Below are 14,030 nucleotides of genomic sequence, written 5' to 3'. Positions count from 1 at the left end.
TCTCTTCATGCATATGAATCAGATGCACATTGTTTATCTTCTCAGCTCCTTTCCATCACTGGCTTTCTCATCCCCCCAACCCACACTTCTTATCACATCTGCCTGATGCACCAATTATTCACAGCTCAGCAGCATTTTCAGATGCAGCTGCCTTCAGCATCCATCTAAGCCCACGTCCACACTACAGGGTAAAATCGATGTTATTAAAATCGATTTTATAAAGCAGGCTTTATAAAATCGATTTTGCGCGTCCACACTAGGGCTACTTACATCGATGTTGAGCGTCCATGTTCCCTGGCGTCCATCTTTTCCCTGAGCGTTGCACTCTGGGTACCTATCCCACAGTTCCTGCACGGGTCCCTGCCCTTTGGAATTATGGGTTACTAGCCCAGTGCATGATGGGATCAAAGTCCCCGTCCTGGGTGGTTCTGGGTACAGCCCCCCCCCCCCTTCCTGTAAACGGCACACAGTCAGTTCGCGCTGTTTTTACTGGCTGCAGTGAGGGAAACGCCATTTTGCAGCAAGCATGGATCCAGGTCTGCTCTTGTCCTTGATCGCGAATGCTGTAAATAATTCACGCATTCTCGTTCTATCACTGCTGACCCATGATGCAGAAATGCAAGAGAGAATGCTTGAATGCGGGGACGACAGCGATGACGAACTGGAGAACGAGTTTTCTGACTCCCCGGGCCCCTGCACGTTGGAGCTCCTGACGGTTATGGGTGAGGTTCTACCCGTTCCGCGCCGCTTTTGGGCATGGGAAACAAGCACTGACTGGTGGGACCGCATAGTCCTGCAGGTGTGGGACGATTCGCAGTGGCTGCGGAACTTTCGCATGCGTAAGAGCACTTTCTTTGAACTTTGTGACTCGCTTTCTCCTGTCCTGAAGCGGCATAATACCAGGATGAGACCAGCCCTCACAGTGGAAAAGCGAGTGGCAATAGCCATATGGAAGCTTGCAACGCCAGACAGCTACCGGTCAGTCGGGAATCAATTTGGAGTGGGCAAATCTACTGTGGGGGCTGCTGTGCTGGAAGTATCCAAAGCAATCATTAAGCTGCTGCTTCGAAAGGTTGTGACTCTGGGAAACGTGCAGGCCATTGTGGATGGCTTTGCTGCAATGGGATTCCCTAACTGTGGGGGGGCCATAGATGGAACCCACATACCTATTTTGGCACCGGAACACCAGGGTGCCCAGTACATTAACCGCAAGGGGTACTTTTCGATGGTTCTGCAAGCCCTGGTGGATCACAAGGGACGTTTCACCAACATCCACGTGGGATGGCCAGGAAGGGTTCACGACGCACGTGTCTTCAGGAGCACTACACTGTTTAAACGGCTGCAGCAAGGGACCTACTTCCCTGATCAGAGAATAACAGTTGGAGATGTCCAAATGCCTATAGTTATCCTTGGGGACCCAGCCTACCCCTTGATGCCCTGGCTAATGAAGCCATACACAGGCAGCCTTGACAGTGCTCAGGAGTTGTTTAATTACAGGCTGAGCAAGTGCAGAATGGTGGTAGAATGTGCATTTGGCAGGCTTAAGGCGAGATGGCGAACGCTTCTTACTCGCTCAGATCTTAGCCAAACCAATATCCCCTTTGTCATTGCTGCTTGCTGTGTGCTCCACAATCTCTGTGAGAGCAAGGGGGAGGCCTTTATAGCGGGGTGGGAGACTGAGGTAAACCACCTGGCCGCTGATTATGCGCAGCCGGACACCAGGGCAATTAGAAGATCTCACCAGGATGCTGTGCGCATCAGAGAAGCACTGAAAAGTAGCTTCCTCATGGGCCAGGGTGCAGTTTGAATGCTGATTTTCCTTTCAATTGATTGCTGCCCTCCCCGTCTATGCAGTGTTGCTGCTGCAAGATACTTTGCCTGCAGCATTCCTCAATTGCTTGCTTAGGTTACTTGCGAGAGCTGTCCATTGGAAAACATATAATTCTGTATTTCCCAATTATTACCTACCTCCACCATTAGCTGCTTCCGTCTGCTGCTAGGCACAGTACCTGCAACCTTCCTTAACTGCTTTTTTATTGAAAATAAAGTTACTACTATTTGTTACAAGAATTGTGTTCTTTATTTAAAATCAGACCCTTTCATCAATCAAGCATCATGCTTGTTGTTACAATACTGTGCATGAATTTCATAACTCAGCGTTCTATGGGGGACGGAGCGAGGGAGGTTTGGAGGAAGGGGGAGGGAGGTTTGAAAGAAGAAAGTGCATCAGAGAAGACAGAAAAAGAATTCTCATGGACCAGGTTACGGTATGGCTGCTTTCTTTGTTTTCCCTTTATTACCCATATCCCCAATTGTCAAATCCTGATGCTGATAACTAGCTTCCGTGCAGCTTTCCAAAGCTGCTTGCTTTAGTTCATTACCAAACTACAGTCACACTGCCTTAATAGCATGACCTGAGAGTAAGAATAGGCAAAGGTGCCGTGGGAGAAGTTTGGATCATTAGAGGAGGGAAAAAACAGGACACAAAGGGCTTTTCAATCTAATGAAAGCCTTCTGGTTGGAGTGTCCGCAGCAGTGGAGGGGGCTGGTGCAGAGAGCCTTCCCCCACGCGTTCTTACACGCCTGGTTCTGGAAGGTGTGGGACAGGGTGAGTACTGAGGGAGGTTATACACCGGCTGTAGGGGCATTCTGAAACCACGGAGCTCTTGCAGCATATCGCGGAGGATGTCAGTCTGATCACGAAGAAGATCCAGAGTTGCTGCTCGCCAGCGCTGATCTTCCTGCCACCTGACATCATTTTTGGCGTCCCTCCTGTCTTCGCGTTGGTCCCTCCTGTCTTCGCGTTGACTGGCAGCCTCCCTGTACTTTGCGACCAATTGTTTCCAGTCTCCCTGCTGAGCTCTCTCTGTACGGGTTACTGCCATAATTTCGGTGAACATGTCCTCACGCGTCCTCCTTTTCCTCAGTCTTCTTATGATACCCCCCCCCACGTAGATGAGAAGCGAGAGGGAGGCTGGAGAAATGTGCAGCTGTGTGTGGGGGGGTGGGGTTTGGAAAGAGTGATAAAAGAATCATAAGAGACACATTTCACACAACCATGCATACAGTCTTTCTCCTCACTGACCTGTGCCTGTTACCGAACCTGGAACATTTTACTTTACCACAAGGTCACCTTAGGATTCATTTAATACTTATTGCTTGTGGCTGAGGACAGAGAGTTCTGCTCAGACGCAGGTCAGGGGAGCACACAGACCGTGTCCGGAGAAAATGTTAAGTTAATAATGGCTAGTAATCCCTGTAGTAGATTGTCCTGGTAATCAAGCAGGTCTCCTTGCCTGCGGTTTGCTGGGTGGTTAGGGGAAGGCGAGAGCAAACCGCGGCAAAGCTACTCTCCTTCCCTGCTTTGCTCTCGCGTTCCCCGAACAAGCAGGTCTCCTTGCCTGCGGTTTGCTGGGTGGTTAGGGGAACGCGAGAGCAAACCGCGGCAAAGCTACTCTCCTTCCCTGCTTTGCTCTCGCGGTCCCCGAACAAGCAGGTCTCCTTGCCTGCGGTTTGCTGGGTGGTTAGGGGAAGGCGAGAGCAAACCGCGGCAAAGCTACTCTCCTTCCCTGCTTTGCTCTCGCGGTCCCCGAACAAGCAGGTCTCCTTGCCTGCGGTTTGCTGGGTGGTTAGGGGAACGCGAGAGCAAACCGCGGCAAAGCTACTCTCCTTCCCTGCTTTGCTCTCGCGGTCCCCGAACAAGCAGGTCTCCTTGCCTGCGGTTTGCTGGGTGGTTCGGGGAACGCGAGAGCAAACCGCGGCAAAGCTACTCTCCTTCCCTGCTTTGCTCTCGCGTTCCCCCAACAAGCAGGATGAATCCGCCCTGTTACAATGGAGACTTTTCTAAAAACCACCTCATGGGTCACTGTTTTAGGAAAGGTTTTTAATCTACTTGGTCAGTGACTCTAAGTACAGGTAGTGATTTGAAGCACCCATTAAAAAAGGCTTACAGTAAACCGAAGCTTTTAGTAAAAAAAATTATTTGATGGCGATGATCAGTATGATGAGGACCAAGAGGAGGAGGCTCCAGCAGAGAGCACAGAGCATTTTATCCCCCCAAACAGCCAGGATCTTTTCCTCACCCTTACTGAGGTTCCCTGCCAGCCATCTCAAGGCAGTACTCCAGAAAATGAAGCTGAGGGACCGTCCTCTGGTGAGTGTAATTTTTTTTACTAAAAGCTTCGGTTTACTGTAAGCCTTTTTTAATGGGTGCTTCAAATCACTACCTGTACTTAGAGTCACTGACCAAGTAGATTAAAAACCTTTCCTAAAACAGTGACCCATGAGGTGGTTTTTAGAAAAGTCTCCATTGTAACAGGGCGGATTCATCCTGCTTGTTGGGGGAACGCGAGAGCAAAGCAGGGAAGGAGAGTAGCTTTGCCGCGGTTTGCTCTCGCGTTCCCCGAACCACCCAGCAAACCGCAGGCAAGGAGACCTGCTTGTTCGGGGACCGCGAGAGCAAAGCAGGGAAGGAGAGTAGCTTTGCCGCGGTTTGCTCTCGCGTTCCCCTAACCACCCAGCAAACCGCAGGCAAGGAGACCTGCTTGTTCGGGGACCGCGAGAGCAAAGCAGGGAAGGAGAGTAGCTTTGCCGCGGTTTGCTCTCGCCTTCCCCTAACCACCCAGCAAACCGCAGGCAAGGAGACCTGCTTGTTCGGGGACCGCGAGAGCAAAGCAGGGAAGGAGAGTAGCTTTGCCGCGGTTTGCTCTCGCGTTCCCCTAACCACCCAGCAAACCGCAGGCAAGGAGACCTGCTTGTTCGGGGAACGCGAGAGCAAAGCAGGGAAGGAGAGTAGCTTTGCCGCGGTTTGCTCTCGCCTTCCCCTAACCACCCAGCAAACCGCAGGCAAGGAGACCTGCTTGATTACCAGGACAATCTACTACAGGGATTACTAGCCATTATTAACTTAACATTTTCTCCGGACACGGTCTGTGTGCTCCCCTGACCTGCGTCTGAGCAGAACTCTCTGTCCTCAGCCACAAGCAATAAGTATTAAATGAATCCTAAGGTGACCTTGTGGTAAAGTAAAATGTTCCAGGTTCGGTAACAGGCACAGGTCAGTGAGGAGAAAGACTGTATGCATGGTTGTGTGAAATGTGTCTCTTATGATTCTTTTATCACTCTTTCCAAACCCCACCCCCCCACACACAGCTGCACATTTCTCCAGCCTCCCTCTCGCTTCTCATCTACGTGGGGGGGGGTATCATAAGAAGACTGAGGAAAAGGAGGACGCGTGAGGACATGTTCACCGAAATTATGGCAGTAACCCGTACAGAGAGAGCTCAGCAGGGAGACTGGAAACAATTGGTCGCAAAGTACAGGGAGGCTGCCAGTCAACGCGAAGACAGGAGGGACCAACGCGAAGACAGGAGGGACGCCAAAAATGATGTCAGGTGGCAGGAAGATCAGCGCTGGCGAGCAGCAACTCTGGATCTTCTTCGTGATCAGACTGACATCCTCCGCGATATGCTGCAAGAGCTCCGTGGTTTCAGAATGCCCCTACAGCCCGTGTATAACCTCCCTCAGTACTCACCCTGTCCCACACCTTCCAGAACCAGGCGTGTAAGAACGCGTGGGGGAAGGCTCTCTGCACCAGCCCCCTCCACTGCTGCGGACACTCCAACCAGAAGGCTTTCATTAGATTGAAAAGCCCTTTGTGTCCTGTTTTTTCCCTCCTCTAATGATCCAAACTTCTCCCACGGCACCTTTGCCTATTCTTACTCTCAGGTCATGCTATTAAGGCAGTGTGACTGTAGTTTGGTAATGAACTAAAGCAAGCAGCTTTGGAAAGCTGCACGGAAGCTAGTTATCAGCATCAGGATTTGACAATTGGGGATATGGGTAATAAAGGGAAAACAAAGAAAGCAGCCATACCGTAACCTGGTCCATGAGAATTCTTTTTCTGTCTTCTCTGATGCACTTTCTTCTTTCAAACCTCCCTCCCCCTTCCTCCAAACCTCCCTCGCTCCGTCCCCCATAGAACGCTGAGTTATGAAATTTCATGCACAGTATTGTAACAACAAGCATGATGCTTGATTGATGAAAGGGTCTGATTTTAAATAAAGAACACAATTCTTGTAACAAATAGTAGTAACTTTATTTTCAATAAAAAAGCAGTTAAGGAAGGTTGCAGGTACTGTGCCTAGCAGCAGACGGAAGCAGCTAATGGTGGAGGTAGGTAATAATTGGGAAATACAGAATTATATGTTTTCCAATGGACAGCTCTCGCAAGTAACCTAAGCAAGCAATTGAGGAATGCTGCAGGCAAAGTATCTTGCAGCAGCAACACTGCATAGACGGGGAGGGCAGCAATCAATTGAAAGGAAAATCAGCATTCAAACTGCACCCTGGCCCATGAGGAAGCTACTTTTCAGTGCTTCTCTGATGCGCACAGCATCCTGGTGAGATCTTCTAATTGCCCTGGTGTCCGGCTGCGCATAATCAGCGGCCAGGTGGTTTACCTCAGTCTCCCACCCCGCTATAAAGGCCTCCCCCTTGCTCTCACAGAGATTGTGGAGCACACAGCAAGCAGCAATGACAAAGGGGATATTGGTTTGGCTAAGATCTGAGCGAGTAAGAAGCGTTCGCCATCTCGCCTTAAGCCTGCCAAATGCACATTCTACCACCATTCTGCACTTGCTCAGCCTGTAATTAAACAACTCCTGAGCACTGTCAAGGCTGCCTGTGTATGGCTTCATTAGCCAGGGCATCAAGGGGTAGGCTGGGTCCCCAAGGATAACTATAGGCATTTGGACATCTCCAACTGTTATTCTCTGATCAGGGAAGTAGGTCCCTTGCTGCAGCCGTTTAAACAGTGTAGTGCTCCTGAAGACACGTGCGTCGTGAACCCTTCCTGGCCATCCCACGTGGATGTTGGTGAAACGTCCCTTGTGATCCACCAGGGCTTGCAGAACCATCGAAAAGTACCCCTTGCGGTTAATGTACTGGGCACCCTGGTGTTCCGGTGCCAAAATAGGTATGTGGGTTCCATCTATGGCCCCCCCACAGTTAGGGAATCCCATTGCAGCAAAGCCATCCACAATGGCCTGCACGTTTCCCAGAGTCACAACCTTTCGAAGCAGCAGCTTAATGATTGCTTTGGATACTTCCAGCACAGCAGCCCCCACAGTAGATTTGCCCACTCCAAATTGATTCCCGACTGACCGGTAGCTGTCTGGCGTTGCAAGCTTCCATATGGCTATTGCCACTCGCTTTTCCACTGTGAGGGCTGGTCTCATCCTGGTATTATGCCGCTTCAGGACAGGAGAAAGCGAGTCACAAAGTTCAAAGAAAGTGCTCTTACGCATGCGAAAGTTCCGCAGCCACTGCGAATCGTCCCACACCTGCAGGACTATGCGGTCCCACCAGTCAGTGCTTGTTTCCCATGCCCAAAAGCGGCGCGGAACGGGTAGAACCTCACCCATAACCGTCAGGAGCTCCAACGTGCAGGGGCCCGGGGAGTCAGAAAACTCGTTCTCCAGTTCGTCATCGCTGTCGTCCCCGCATTCAAGCATTCTCTCTTGCATTTCTGCATCATGGGTCAGCAGTGATAGAACGAGAATGCGTGAATTATTTACAGCATTCGCGATCAAGGACAAGAGCAGACCTGGATCCATGCTTGCTGCAAAATGGCGTTTCCCTCACTGCAGCCAGTAAAAACAGCGCGAACTGACTGTGTGCCGTTTACAGGAAGGGGGGGGGGGCTGTACCCAGAACCACCCAGGACGGGGACTTTGATCCCATCATGCACTGGGCTAGTAACCCATAATTCCAAAGGGCAGGGACCCGTGCAGGAACTGTGGGATAGGTACCCAGAGTGCAACGCTCAGGGAAAAGATGGACGCCAGGGAACATGGACGCTCAACATCGATGTAAGTAGCCCTAGTGTGGACGCGCAAAATCGATTTTATAAAGCCTGCTTTATAAAATCGATTTTAATAACATCGATTTTACCCTGTAGTGTGGACGTGGGCTAAGAGGCGCTGATGGATATAAGAGCCGAATGCCAGCAGGGGGGGCTTTGAGACAAGCCAACGGTATTAGCAGCCAGGCGGAGGCAGAGAGTGAGACTCTCAGGAGTCCTGAGACAAAGTCAAGCCAAGATTTCAGGCAACAGAAATGGGCCTGCTAAGAGAGCGGAGATAATCTGATAGTACAGTGGGGTGCCACTAATCCTGTCACTGGGAAAGGAGAGGGACTAGATCATTGGAATGGTTAAGATGGGCAATTCGGAGTCAGGCCTGACTTTGCCACTGTCTGCTGGTGTGGCCTTAGGTAAATCATTTATCCTCTTGGAGGCTTAGCTCTATGATTAAGATTAAAAGGGGAGCCTAGAGGACCAGTGTCTAAAGCCTATCCCACTGGCGGGGATGCACAGTATTCACTTATAGGCCAGGATGCAGGAGAACCAGCAACAAGGGACAATTTGCATGGCCCCAGAGAGAGAGCAAAACACACTGATCAGTTTTTGTAGAATGTTTTGCCCTGGCTGGCATGCTGTGGAGACCTCGCATACTGCATCCAGCGCATCCCCTAGCTGCTGTCTGATCCCTCACACTCTGGGCCCCATATCTGTTCTCTGATGCACTGGAGGCTGCGTCAAATGCATTCCTGCGTACCTCTGGGGCCAGATCCTCTGGATCTAAAGTGGCATTGCTCTTTTGACTTCACGGACTTATGCCAGTTACACCATCTGAAGATCTGTCCCTGAAAGTTTTGGCAGCTTGCTGTTCGATGCCAGTAGGCTAGGTTGCTTACAGATGAGGCAGTATGCTCATTTCCTGCCCTCTAGGGGTGGCATGAGCTGAAAGGGAAACAGTTGTAGTCTCTATTCAGGGCAATACAAAGAGTATCTTCATCTCTAGGTAGCAGCACTGGCACCAATGCACCAAACTCACTACCAGGCCCAACCAGCACAGGCGATTCTAATATCCATTGGTACCAGGCACACAGAAGGTCTGGGAGATGAGTTCCGAGCTGGTCTGGAGGTTTGTCGGTCAATGCTTCTGGGAGCCATTATTATGAGAGAAGAGGGTTAGTTTTTCCCAAGACCAGAAACTAAGGTGGCTGATCCCCTCTCCTCCTAACCCCAAGCGGAAGCCCCTGAATCAATAATTCCAAGGAGAATTCTGAGCGGATGCCATCAGCCGCCGATATTTCCCATTAGCTTATCCCAGCCCTCCACCACTGGCATTTCCTCAGGGACACAGGCTCTGTGCTTGCCTGACCCTTGAGCGGGCTGTGTTCTGTGATGCAGTTTGCCTGCTTGAGTGGTTCCTTTTCATTCTGGACACCATCTGCTGGTATATACTAATTTCCAAGTCAGGCGCTGTCCTTTCACCAGGCGAGCGCATAGCAGTGGAGTGATTTGTGTTAGGGATGGAGGGAAGTCTGCAGTTCCTCAGCCCGCTAGCAAGGCAGCATGGCTGTCATAGAATCAAAGGACTGGAAGGGACCTTGAGAGGTCAGCTAATCCAGTCCTCTGCACTCATGGCGGGACTAAGTATTATCTAGACCACTAGCTCCCAAACTGGGGGGCGCGGGCCCCTGGGGAGGTGTGAAGAAATTCCACGGGGAGCACCAGGCTGCCCAGCCCTTGAGCCCCGGCGAGGGAGGCTAGCCCCCGGCACCTCCCTTTCTGTCCCTCCCTCCCCTGAAGCCATGCCTCCACACAGGCAGCACAGCTTGTGCCCACCCACCTCCCAGGCTTTCCAATAAGCCAGTCCTGCCTAGGGTGGCCAGACAGCAAGTGTGAAAAATCGGGATGGAGATGGGGGGTAATAGGAGCCTATATAAGAAAAAGACCCCAAAATCAGGACATCTGGTCACCCTAGTCCTGCCACCCTGAGCGGCCTGGTACGGGGTGGGGGAGGTTGGATAAGGAGCAGGAGATCCCAGGGGGCAGTCAGGGGACAGGGAGCGGTTGGATGGGGAGGAGGTTCTGGGGGGGCGGTCAGGAGACAGAGAGTGGGGGGGTTGGATAGGGAGTGGGGTCCCAGAGGGGTGGTTAGGGGTGGGGGGTCCCGGGAGGGGGCAGTCAGGAGACAAGGATCGAGAGGGTTGGATGATGGTAAAGGAGAGGTGGGGGGTGAGGGTTTCTCAAAAATTAAAAAGGGGGCGTGATGCTGAAAAGTTGGGGAACCACTGATCTAGACCATCCCTGACAGGTGTTTGTCCAGCCTGCTCTTAAAAATCTCCAATGATGGAGATTCCACAACCTCCCTAGGCAATTTATTCCGGTGCTTAACCACCCTGGCAGTTAGGAATTTTTTCCTAATGTCCAACCTAAACCTCCCTTGCTGCAGTTTAAGCCCATTGCTTCTTGTTGTAGCCTCAGAGGTTAAGGAGAACAATTTTTCTCTCTTCTCCTTGTAACCTTTTATGTACTTGAAAACTATTAGAATGTCCCCCTTCAGTCTTCTCTTTTCAAGACTAAACAAACCCAATTTTCAGATCAACCTTACCCAGTTGCACCATGGGCACTGGCCCTGCAGGGGAGCAGGCAATTTGTAGAGTTGGTTACAGCTCTTCACCAGATCCATCTGGCTCCTGAGTGACCCAGGCATCAGGAAAGGAGAGTGACATAATCAGCAGGCCTGATGAGCCTCTTGACTGCGCTAAGAAATAAAAGAACTTTACACTTTCCTTGAGGAAACTCCCCCTTTAGGTCAGTTCACATGCCCTGCAGAATTAGCTGCTCCAGTCTTCTCTTCCTGTCAAAGCACAACACGTGCAGTACCCATTGTAGGGAACAGTCCTGCACTGGCCCAGGGCGATGGATGAGATGTGACCTTGTTCTTATGACTCCATGTCGTTGTTCTCCTGGCCAAGGAGAAACTTTCCTGCAATAAATAAGGATTTCACATTCAGGGCCGGCTCCAGCTTTTCTGCTGCCCCAAGCAAAAAAGCCGATCAGTGGCACTTCATTCTTCGGCGGCAGTTCAGTGGCGGGTCCTTCACTCCCTCTCGTCCTCTTCAGCGGCACTTCAGCGGCAGCTCAAAGAGGAAGAGAGGGAGTGAGGGACCCACCGCCGAATTCCCGCCGAAGACCTGGACGTGCTGCTCCAATACTGGACAGAGTGCTGCCTCTTTTCATTGGCCGCACCAAGCACCTGCTTCCTTTGCTGGTGCCTGGAGCTGGCCCTGTTCACATTGTTATGCTGAGCAGAAATATTCATTGCATGTGCAAAAGCCCTCCCGCTCGTCTGCCCACCAGGCTGGCTCCTCCTTGCGGGATGATTTGCAGATTCCACAATGGTGTAAAATCCAATCTCATCTCCAAGGTGCGAGGTGGTGAAATCATTCATGTTCTTTAGGAAGTGTGGCCTAGTGGGAAGAGCAGGGGCCTGCGTGTCCAGACTCCTGTAATATAGTGGCTCGACCACTAAGCTGTAGTGCAACTTTGGGGGAAATTTTCAAAAGTGGCCTCTGGCTTTGTGTGCCTGGCTTGAGAGACTTGAGCCTGGGTTTTGTAGGTGCTGAGCAACTATAGCTCCAGGTGATGCCAGTGGGAGCCTTGGGTGCTCGGTTCCTCTTAAAATCAACCCTAGCTTATCTAACACTGGGCATCCAAAAATCAAGGCCCCTCCCCACCCCAAAGTAGCAGCTACTCTTGCAAACACAGGCCCTCTGAGTGCCTCAGTTTCCCCTCACCGGGTCCTTTGAGATCTGTGAGTGAACCAGGAGTGGGAGAGCATGTGTGCAAGGGACAGAGAGAGCCCTGTGAAGGACACCAGTGACTGACACCCCATTATGACCCAGGCCTCTTGTTGGCATGGCAGTTCACGCTCCGGAACCATCCTAGCAATATCTGTGCTTCCCATATCTCTGCAGAGACAAAGAACTTTGTGGACACAGAGCATCAAGTCACTCTTCTGAGCCTGGCCAGCTGATAAGGCTGCTTGTTTATGAACAATAGTCCATGGGGAGAGCGCTTACATCAGGAACACAGCGTGCCAGCTCCCTTGGCATACACACTCAAGCCGCTGCCCAATGAATCATCACCTCTCCTGGCTTCCCCCTCATTTAATGTCATCAACGCCAGGAGAGAAGCGGGTGCGAGTGTTTCATTGAGATGCAGGAGTGAGTTGTATCATTTCCCTGCCAGGGGCCAGTGAGTGGCTTTCTTCCATTGCCTCTGGGGACTTTGGCAGGAAGAGCCACAATAAACAGGAGCAGAGAGTGAGCTCAGCTCATAGGGAAGGCAACTCCTCAGATGCACGTCCAGAAACAGAGAGAGGAAAATGTAACAACCTTGTGTTAATGTTGTGCTGGGGAGAAGTGCCAGGTTGCCAGGGCCTGGGCTCTGATGTTGTCTGTTTAACGAGACAGCAGATCCAGCCCAGGCACAAGCAATGCAGGTAGAAGCTCTGTGACCCCCCACCACCACCACTGGGTGCTCCTACACCCACCTGGCACAGAAGAACCAGACTGGTTGGCACAGGATCCTTCACAGCCACAAAAGCAGGTGTGAGCCCATATCTAACACGTGGTTTCGGGAGCAAGGCTGAGGAGCAGGACACCCAGGCACCCTGACCCCAGAGGGCCCCGTGAGCACCTGCTCATTCGCAGCTCAGGAGACCTGCAGCGAACAATGACAGAAGGATCAAACCTCTTGCTTCTGCCCCCCTGCGCTTTGCTTTCTGACTCAGCCACGGGTCATCACACGTAGGGCACAATGGGTCCCCCAGCCGCCAAGTGCAAACATTCAGGTCAGGGATGGGGAGGTGGAGAGACTGGTTGACAAAAGTGGATATTATCTACCAAAATCCAATCTGCCCTGGGGCTGAGAGACACTCAGCCAAACGACCTGCCTTTCATTGTCCTGGTGCTTTCAGCAGCTTTGTAGGTTTAGGTGCCATGGACTGAGAGGCCACCGATCGCCCTGCAAATGGAAAGCACTGTACTACCTCCTCTTTAACTCACCTCACCTGATTTATGCACCCCAGAGCAATGACATATACAGATTGCAGTATGAGTCCTGGGCAAACGAGGCTGTTTGAAAGCACCACATATGCCAAGACTTTCATGCCATGACACCAAAACTGTATATGCGGAAAGTGGCGTGGAGACCCTTGTGTTCAAGGCATTCATTTAGGACTCAGGCGCTCTGGGTTCAAGTCCCAATCCTGCCACAAATTCCCTGCATGACCTTGGGTAAGTCACTTAACCTCTCTGTTCCTCAGCTTAGCCATTTATTAGCTCTCTCAAGGGGAGCATAGCAAAGCTGAATTCCTGGTTTTGTAAATCACTTGGACAGCCTCCGATCAAAGGTGGTGGAGAAATGCAGAGTCTTGCTGTTATTTACTAGGAATAGTTGCCTCTTTTTGACCCGAGTTTGGAGCCCTGGGGATGCCCAAGCTGGGAATAGAAATTGCTTCTGGAGTCTGGCTTTGCTTTGACACAATCTTGCTTCTTTACAAGGAATAATCGAAGTCCTGCCTCTCTGAATGCAGGAGGAACCAAAAGCAAAAAGAGCAATTTCTTAGTCTCTTTTCAGCCCAGCTCCAGAACCTCTCTCTATGGCTACGTCTTCACACATCATGTTATGTCGGTATAACTTATGTCACTCAGGGATGTGAATAAACCACTCCCTGAGCGACATGCGTTATACCGACATAAGTGCTCGGTGGAAGAGCTTCTCCCACTGTCAGAGATTGTGCCGTTCACGGAGATGGTTTCATTACGGCAACAGCAGAGCTCTCTCCCTTCAGCATACAGCATCTTCACCAGACACGGTACAGTTGCATCGGTCCAGCTGTGCCACTGCAGTGCTGTCTGTGCAGACATGCCAGTTTATCTCAGGGTCAAACCATGCTTACAGGCTTCTGCTGCTGCTCCAGGCTGTCTCTGTCTCTCTCTGGTTCTGTGTTCAACTTTTTCTCACATTCCTCCTTCCATCCCCTCATGCAAAACAATACTCGGTAACAAAAACCGCTCTGCCCACACAGTCCAAATCTCTTGGGCGGGTTCACATAACCCTTTTGTCTTAGGTGGGGGACTGTGACTAATTATCCTTATAGTTATGTTAA

General features: G+C 51.1%; 1 long non-coding RNA gene across 1 annotated transcript in view; it reads right to left on the bottom strand.

The window, feature by feature from the left end:
• Positions 1–10,377: 10,377 nt before the first annotated feature.
• The window catches only part of LOC127036191 (uncharacterized), a 59,809-nt gene continuing 56,156 nt past the window's right edge, over positions 10,378–14,030 (bottom strand). Inside the window, exons 3-4 of the long non-coding RNA XR_007770038.1 lie at positions 12,411–12,580; positions 10,378–10,841 (exon numbers count right to left, since the gene is read on the bottom strand). This is a non-coding gene — a long non-coding RNA (uncharacterized LOC127036191). The remainder of the gene's footprint in view (positions 10,842–12,410; positions 12,581–14,030) is intronic.

This window comes from Gopherus flavomarginatus, chromosome 17 (assembly GCF_025201925.1).
Source record: "Gopherus flavomarginatus isolate rGopFla2 chromosome 17, rGopFla2.mat.asm, whole genome shotgun sequence".
Classification (NCBI taxonomy): domain Eukaryota; kingdom Metazoa; phylum Chordata; order Testudines; family Testudinidae; genus Gopherus; species Gopherus flavomarginatus.
This window is presented reverse-complemented; position numbering and strand designations above follow the sequence as displayed.